Below are 8,178 nucleotides of genomic sequence, written 5' to 3' on the forward strand. Positions count from 1 at the left end.
TGTGTGTGTGTGTGTGTGTGTGTACACCAAGGAGAGGTAAGAAAGTGGCAATTCTACAGAAGTAGAATTTCTTTAGGTGGCAAGTTGGAGGACTCTGGCACTTTAAGAAGTTGTAGAAGGCATAGGAGAATTTTCTCCAAAAATCTACTGAGGATTTTCAGAGACTAGAATTCAACAGATCCAGTACTGGCCACCATGAATTCTGAAAACAAACCCTTGAGCATGGCATATAGCCACTTATAAAGAGAGTCTCCAACCTAGTGAATCAAATAGGACCAGATTTTCCCACCAGTAGAAATGAGCTCATTGAAATCTTACTAGACAAACTAGACAAACGCAAACTAGACAAAATCAAAACAGAGTGGTTAATTGTAAATCAAGTCATAAGGATTAAAGTAATCAGAAAAGGAGAAAACATCATTCCAGGTATTTGGAGGGCCAGGGTCTATGCAGAACTGAACAGAGGAATCCAGGAGCATTACTGTCAGCCATGGATGAATATCCTATTCATATACCCTTCGAAATGCTTGCTTGAAAGCTGATACAACCACTCTGGAAAACAGTTTGGCAGTTCCTCAGGAAATTGGGCATAGTACTACCAGAGGACCCAGCTATGCTACTCCTGGGCATATACCCAGAAGATGCTCAAACATGTAATAAGGACCCATGCTCCACTATGTTCATAGCAGCCTTATTTATAATAGCCAGAACTTGAAACAACCAAGATGTCTCTCAACAGAAGAATGGATGCAGAAAATGTGGTACATCTATACAATGGAGTACTACTCAGCTATTAAAAACAATGAACTTATGAAATTCTTAGGTAAATGGATGGATCTTGAGAATATCATCCTCAGTGAGGTAACCCAGTCACAAAAGAACACACATGGTACGCACTCTCTTATAAGTGGATATTAGCCCAGAAGCTCAGAATACCCAAAATACAATCCACAAACCACAAGAAACTCAAGAAGAAGGAAGACCAAAGTGTGGATACTTTATTCCTTCTTAAAAGGGGGAGCAAAATACCCATTGAAGGAGTTGCAGAGACAAACTATGGAGCAGAGACTGAAAGACGGACAATTCAGAGACTGCTCCACCTGGGAATCCTTCCCATATTCAGTCATCAAAGCCAGACACTATTATAGATGCCAGCAAGTGCTGGCTGACAGGAGCCTGATATAGCTATCTCCTGTGAGGCTCTGCTGGTGCCCCATTAATACAGAAGTAGAGGCATACAGTCATCCATTGAACTGAGTACAGGGTCCCCAATGAAGGAGCTAGAGAAAGGACCCAAGGAGCTGAAGGGTTTGCTGCACCTTAAGACGAACAACAATATGAACTAACTAGTACCCTTGGAGCTCCCAGGAACTAAACCACCAACCAAAGAGTACACATGGTGGGACTCATGGTTCCAGCAGCATATGTATAGCAGAGGATGGCTTAATCAGTCATCAATGGGAGGAAAGGCCCTTGGTCCTGTGAAGGTTTTATGCCCCAGTGTAGGGGAATGCTCGGGCCAGGAAGTGGGAGAGGGTGGGTTGCTGAGCAGAGGGAGGGGGGAGTGAACAGGTTTGTTTTTGAAGGGGAAACCAGGAGAAGAGATATCATTTGAAATGTAAATAAAGAAAATATCTAAGGAAAAAAAAGAAATGCTTGCTTGAAGCAGGGCTTCCTCCTGGCCAACATGGAAGTCTTCTCTTCTCCTCACTTGGACCACACAATGTCACCTACTGTCAAAACTGTACAGCCCCAAGACTAGAAAGAATTTAAAGACTGAAATGGAGTTCAAAGCTAAATAGTTGGATTCTAGATTTCATACAATTTGAAAATAGTTTCTATTCACCTTTTCTGTCTCAACATTGGAGAAAATGATCCCTAACCCTTTTTGTGGTACAGATTATCTCTAAAGAAAGGAATACATGGGGCTAGAGAGACAGCTCAGCTAGTAAAATGCTTGCCACACAAGCATGAGGACTTGTTTCCAGTTTCTCACATCTCACCCAAAAGCCACGTGTAATAAATGGGTTCAAAACCCTCCCCTTAGGAGATAAGAACTCTGGGACCCACTGTTGTCTAGCCTAGAAGAATCAACTAGCCTCAGGTCCTGGTGAGAGATTTTTCTCAAAATAAAATAACAGTAGCAACAAACTGACTAACTAAGCAACTAATTAAAAACAAAACAAAACAAAACAAACAAAAAAACCTAACCAACCAACCAACCAAACAAACAAACAAATAAAAAAACCCAAGGTGGTCCTGAAGAACCAAAATACCCTAAGTTGACCTTTGGCCTTCACACACAAGTACATACATACCACTCACACATTTATGAGCTTGCACATGCATGCACACATGCAAATACACACACTCCAAAGAAAAGAACATGGCCTGCTAGTTTAGTCCTATAACCCTGCCACTCAGGAGGCTGAAGCAAAATGATCATAAGTTGAAGTCCAGTATGGGTTCCTTAGAAAAACCTTATCTTGAGACTGCTTGGACTCTGAGCCTGGAGTTTTAACCAGAACTTCAAATCATTGCATTGACCAATACTCATCAAAGAAGCATCTTTCTGTAGGACATGGTAATTAACATAGAGACCCACCCTGGGCAATATGCAGAGAGTGAGAGTCTTTGGAGCACTCTGCCTTAAGTGTCTTTATCAAACCCATACTCACAAGGCTCAGGGATCTACATGGAAGTAGAAAGAATGTTGGAGCCAGAGTTGGTGATTAGCTTCAAGGAAACTGTCTCCCAGATACAACAGGATTGATAACACAAACGAACTTACAGAGACCATGGCAGCATGCACAAGACCTGCACAGGTTCAACCCAGACACAATCCCAGGACTAAAAAAGGGAAGTGGATATAAAATCCCACCCCTCACCAAAAAGCTGTTTGCAATTGAAAGCCACTAGGAGAGAGGAATTCAGTTTTCTTCAGTGGAATGCCATTGGGTGCTTCAAGCACACTCCAAGGCAGGCATTATGCTCAAGGATAGACAGTCCACACAGACCAGGTCTCATGTTTTGTTTTTACTTATATGTGTATGCTTTGTGTGTATGTGGGAAGGGGAGGCGGGACTTGGTTTTAGTTTTTCTTTTTAAGAGAGAGAAAGAAGATGAGGTTCAGTGTGTAGGAGATGATCTGAAAGGGAGTTGGGGAGATGAAAGGATATGATCAAAATATATCATATGAAATTCTCAAAAAAGTAAATAAAAATATTTTAAAATGGAGAAGGAGGGAGAAGGAGAGAGAGGGGGGGAGGGAAGGAAAAAGAGAGTGAGGAGAGTAAAGGGATAGGGAGAGGTAGAGGGAAAGAGACCCTGTTTCTAAACAAAAGGGTGGATGTAATGGATGGAGGGCAGAGCCCACAAGCAGGAAATTCTCTGTGCCCCGTGGCCCCTAGCCCTCCAAAACTATTAGCAGGTGAAATAAAAGACTTCGGATCTAGGTAAAGCAGATATCCCATTAGGGGTAAGACATTATGTAGAGAATTTGCTTGTCTCTCTGCTTGGTTTTCAGCCAGTCCTTTAGGAAAACCTTATGTCAGTTTAAATATTGCTATTAAAGCAACCCATACAAATCCAGGCAGCTGCAACCATAGACATTCTGATGAAAAGCCAGTCTGTGCATTCGATTGGAATTTCAGAAGATAATTGTTTCATTCCCAGGTCTGTCCCTGGCTCACCATTTGACCTCAGACTAATTGCTTAATCTCTCTTGGCTTCAGATCTTCTACTTTGAAAGTGAGAATAATAATAACTTCCAACTACCTATCTCATCCGGGTACTGAGTGGATTAATAGGGTCATGTTTGCAAAGTCCTGGGAAACTCTCAAGAAAGAAAATGTCCCTGTGCCTAGGCAACTCTGGTTGCTAATATTCCAGGCTGGGTAGGGCTGAGCTCAGTAAGCCATTACTACTGAATGATGTAGGATCTGCAGCCTCATTGCTAAGGAATGACTCCTTCTGAAAGCAGCGTTTTCATCACCCTGAAACCTCTGGTGTGTTTGTTGGTGCAACAAGAGGGAACTGCTGCGGTAAGCCAGGCTTACGCCTCTGTTTCAACAATACACACAGTTCCTCAAAGCATTTCTGCCATAGTAATGCATAGGCTGACTTTGTGGGGTGGGATATCACACAGGCCAGGGCTGAGACCTGTCTCTGCTACTTCCTGGGTGGGTGACCCCAAGCGTATCACTTGATCTCCCTGTACCTCCTTGACATCTAGCAACAGCACAATCTGTCAGGAGATGCTAGCACAGTCATAGACTGTGTAACAGTCTCTATCTCTCTCTCTTAGTGCTGCCAGGTGTCATGATCACTGGTTGGTTTTTACTCAATCCAAGCCCAACCCCATTTGAATGTGTGCTTGTCAAGACTCTGGGTACCCTATAGCCATCCACTAACAACTTGTTTTTGTGAGCCCTCCGGATTTCAGAAAATGACAAATCAAAAGGAAAACAAAGCAAAATAAAACAAAAACTTTGTGTTGGGGATTTGTGCAAATTTCCACAGTCCATTTTTCTGTCATGACTGATGTAAGCCCAATCTCTTGAGTTTCCAGGTACAGTACCACATAAACTGAGAACAGTCCTTACCGGACCACAGAGTTCTGCTATACGCACTGCTGTCTGATAGAAAAGAAGTGCACATCATCTGTGTATCTTATATCAAGTTTTATGTCTTTTGAGTTCAGAGACAGTTAGCTCATGAAGGCTTTGACTTAATGAATGGATTAACCTTGGGTGGCCATGGTGAAGAAATGGTGAAAGGTTGTAGGAGGGGTCACTTTGTGGGCATGTCTTTGGGGACTATAGCACACTCGGCTCTGCTCCTTCTTGTATTCTGCTGCTCTCCATTTCCTTCCTGTTCACCACGGTCTTACTGCTGTGATGATCCCAAGCACATGGACCAAACCCTCAAAACCCAGGAGCTAAAACCGTTCTTATGTCTCTTAAATTGTTCACATTAGGCATTATGTCACAGTCATGAAGAAAATAAAGACTATGCAATTTTGGCAAAGGTAATAAATTCCAAAGGCACATTCAGGTATGTGCTGGAAGTTTAACATTTAGATTTTTGATTTGCCAAAGAGTTTGCCCTCAAAGAGCCCATTTCTGGAACATTCTGCAGTCCAAGCTTTCACTTTATTATATATGACATGTATATTTACGTACACTCTGAGCAAATAAATGAATGTGTGGATGTGTTCTCTACCAGAGGGGAAGAAAGCACCTTAGGCAGGGAAGATGTATAAATTCCAGGAGGGCATGTACTGTACCTGATTTTTACTTGAGTTTGTAGACCTTCCTGGCACATGTAGCATCTCCTCCCATTCAGTTCTGCTGGTGTATGCATTAGTGTTCACTGGATGGAGTTTCTTCCAGGACATGTTCTGCCTCAAGATAATGTGTTGACAGCCTCATATTAAGAAAACTCCCTTTAGTGTCTGTCTATGAGGCTAAGCTGAACCCTCAAAGGAAAGAGGTAGCTTTCATTTAAGCCTAAACCTGATTCTACCTATGGTAATATCCCTAAAACAAACTAACAGGGTGAGAACATTTCTGGTTACAGATGCTAAAGCCAACTCAAATGAACTTTGTGGTCTTAGCACAGCTGGATCCATAACAGGTCAAAGGCAAGGTCTCATTTTCTCTACACACCTGGATGGACCCACTGTGTTCACCTCCAAAGCTACCTTTCATCTTGCAGTGTTCCTCAGTGCCTCATTCAGGGTCTCCTCGTTTATGGTTAACCAGGCTACAAGACTCAAGGTAGCGCTCGGTCCCATCCCACTATTGCCAGAGCTAGACCCCAAACTACTGAGACTCTCTGTCTCTGTCTCTGTCTCTGCTGACCTAATCAGCCACCAATGAGGCTTGAATTATGGTCCAGGACTAAGTCAAATGCTAACGCCTTGAGCTTGGTGAAGCCCTCTCCCCCAGTCACCTGGCTGGGAGGAAGGGACTCAGAGATCCATTAAGATAGGGAGGATGATAAGTGAAGTTGTCCAGGCTCTGTCTTCCTCAGTATCAGATAACAGTTACTTCTCATTCCCTGTTAGGAGCAAATCAGCTTCCCCTGTTTGCGTTGCTACCCATGTGCCTCACTGTGTGGCATTAGAGGGTCTTATCCTCCTCATCATTATTGTGCGTGCTTGGCAAGTCACTTTACTCTGAGCCCTGAAGAGGAGAACACTGATCCATTTCTCTGTGTCACCAGTATTTGCTGTTATCCTCACGGGTAGCTGACAAGGGATGAACAACCTGCGAATCAAGACCCTGCTTTGGGTGACACTGGTCTGAGTCATAGATACACATGAAGATTCTCTACTGTAGGCAGCGACCCATGAGAGCATGGCAAGCAGAAGCCAACTGAAGAATAATGTTCCATGATGTTACCACATACCTGGCACCAGAAGAAGATGGGCTAATTCTAGTACCGTTCTGAATACATCGTCAGGTATAAATAAGCAAGACACACACAACTCTGGTTTGGCAGGCCTCAGTGCTTGCTGTCTACAGCCAGAAAGGAGGAAACAGAGGGACTTTCTTTCCATTACTCTTTCCTGAGAACTGTCTGGACACTCATCTCCCTCCTTCATCCTTTTCATCTAGCCTTTCTGCCCCTCTTCGGGTAGTCACTCCCCCCCCCCACACACACACACACTGTTCTGCTTCCTTTCTCCCTTTTCTCTCCATCTCCTTCTGGTTTTGCCCACTGCTTCAGCCCTGAGGAATCAGGGCTCTTGAGTTACAGCTCTTGCCCCTCCTTAAGGGAGTTGCTTTCCTCATTTCTTTCAGCTCGGTTTGCTCCCCTGAAATGTCAGAATGACCAAGCCTCTTGCTAATTTAATGGTTGGGGTCAAAGACACCCTGGAGGTAAAATGCTCCTCAAGTGGGGGCAAACCCAATTTTATTACATTAGACTATATCTTAATGAGGTAGACAGAGAAAAGAGAGAAAGAGAGAAGGGGAGGGAGAGAGAGACAGAGACAGAGACAGAGAGAGAGAGGAAGAGAGAGAGTGAGAGAGACCTTAGCTATAAGTTATTCTCTCAAGATAGCCTGCTTGTGCAATATCCAAAGTGTCACTTTCTCTGAGCCTCCTCTTAGAAGAGTAACAATAAAAGGCTCACTGTAAAGAATTTCTAAGGGTGTCAGACCCACTGTCTAGATAGACTCTCATTGGAAATTTTCTAGGGTTTTCCAGCCAGCCAAGGAGGACCCTAATGTTGAACCTCAACCCAGCAGACTTACCAACACACAGTAACATTCAGAATGTGTGTGCCCACTTTGGTGAGCTTTAGTCACATCATGCATCTGAGATGTCCTTCTGCAATTCATTCCACCTTTGGTGTCTAATCACTTCACGGTTGTATTTTTGTGTGCATTAGTGTTTTGCTTGCATGTGTGTCTGTGTAACGGTGTCAGATCCCCTAGAATAGGAGTTAGACAGTTGTATGCTCCCATGTGAATGCTGGAGATTGAACATAGGTCCTATGGAAGAGCAGCCAGTGCTCTTAACTGCTGAGCCATCTCTCCAGTTTTCAGTAATCGTTATTGATGGACTAAAATAGACAGACCCTCAGGATCTGGCCAACTCAGTCCTAACGCAACAAGGAGATGAATGATGTCCCATCAGTGCTTGGTAAGTGGGTGGGTAAAGATATGAGAAATGTGTTGGATTAGCCAATGCTAAATATATGAATGAATGTGAATGGCTGCCTGTGGCGCCTATGGCCATTTCTTTCCATGTGTTTTAAGCTGCCCTTTGATTTATTTTTTTGTAGCCATAATACAGTCCCAACAAACTGACTCTAAATTTATGATTTGCTTTTATGTTCTGCTGGTGACTTTTGAAATAGAGGCTGACATGCTGTGCCTTGAGTCCTGTTCTCAAATAGTTAAGGAATATTTTCAAACCTCCCTGAGTGGAGTAGGTAAGACAAGAGAGGAATGGCGCCTATGTCCCAGCTAATCTCTGTTATGACAAATCTGTATGACTAAGGAGTGAGGGCCAAGGGGGTAGGACCATGCCCCTCGGCTGAGTAGAAGAAGATTGTCCACAGATGACACATGACTGGAGCCATCGAGTTCCTGTATATACTTGGTAGATGTATGTACCCACTGGACTAGGTAAGTCTAATCCTTTGCAATTTTTCATTTCACTT

The sequence above is a fragment of the Mastomys coucha genome, unplaced genomic scaffold, assembly GCF_008632895.1.
Source record: "Mastomys coucha isolate ucsf_1 unplaced genomic scaffold, UCSF_Mcou_1 pScaffold9, whole genome shotgun sequence".
Classification (NCBI taxonomy): domain Eukaryota; kingdom Metazoa; phylum Chordata; class Mammalia; order Rodentia; family Muridae; genus Mastomys; species Mastomys coucha.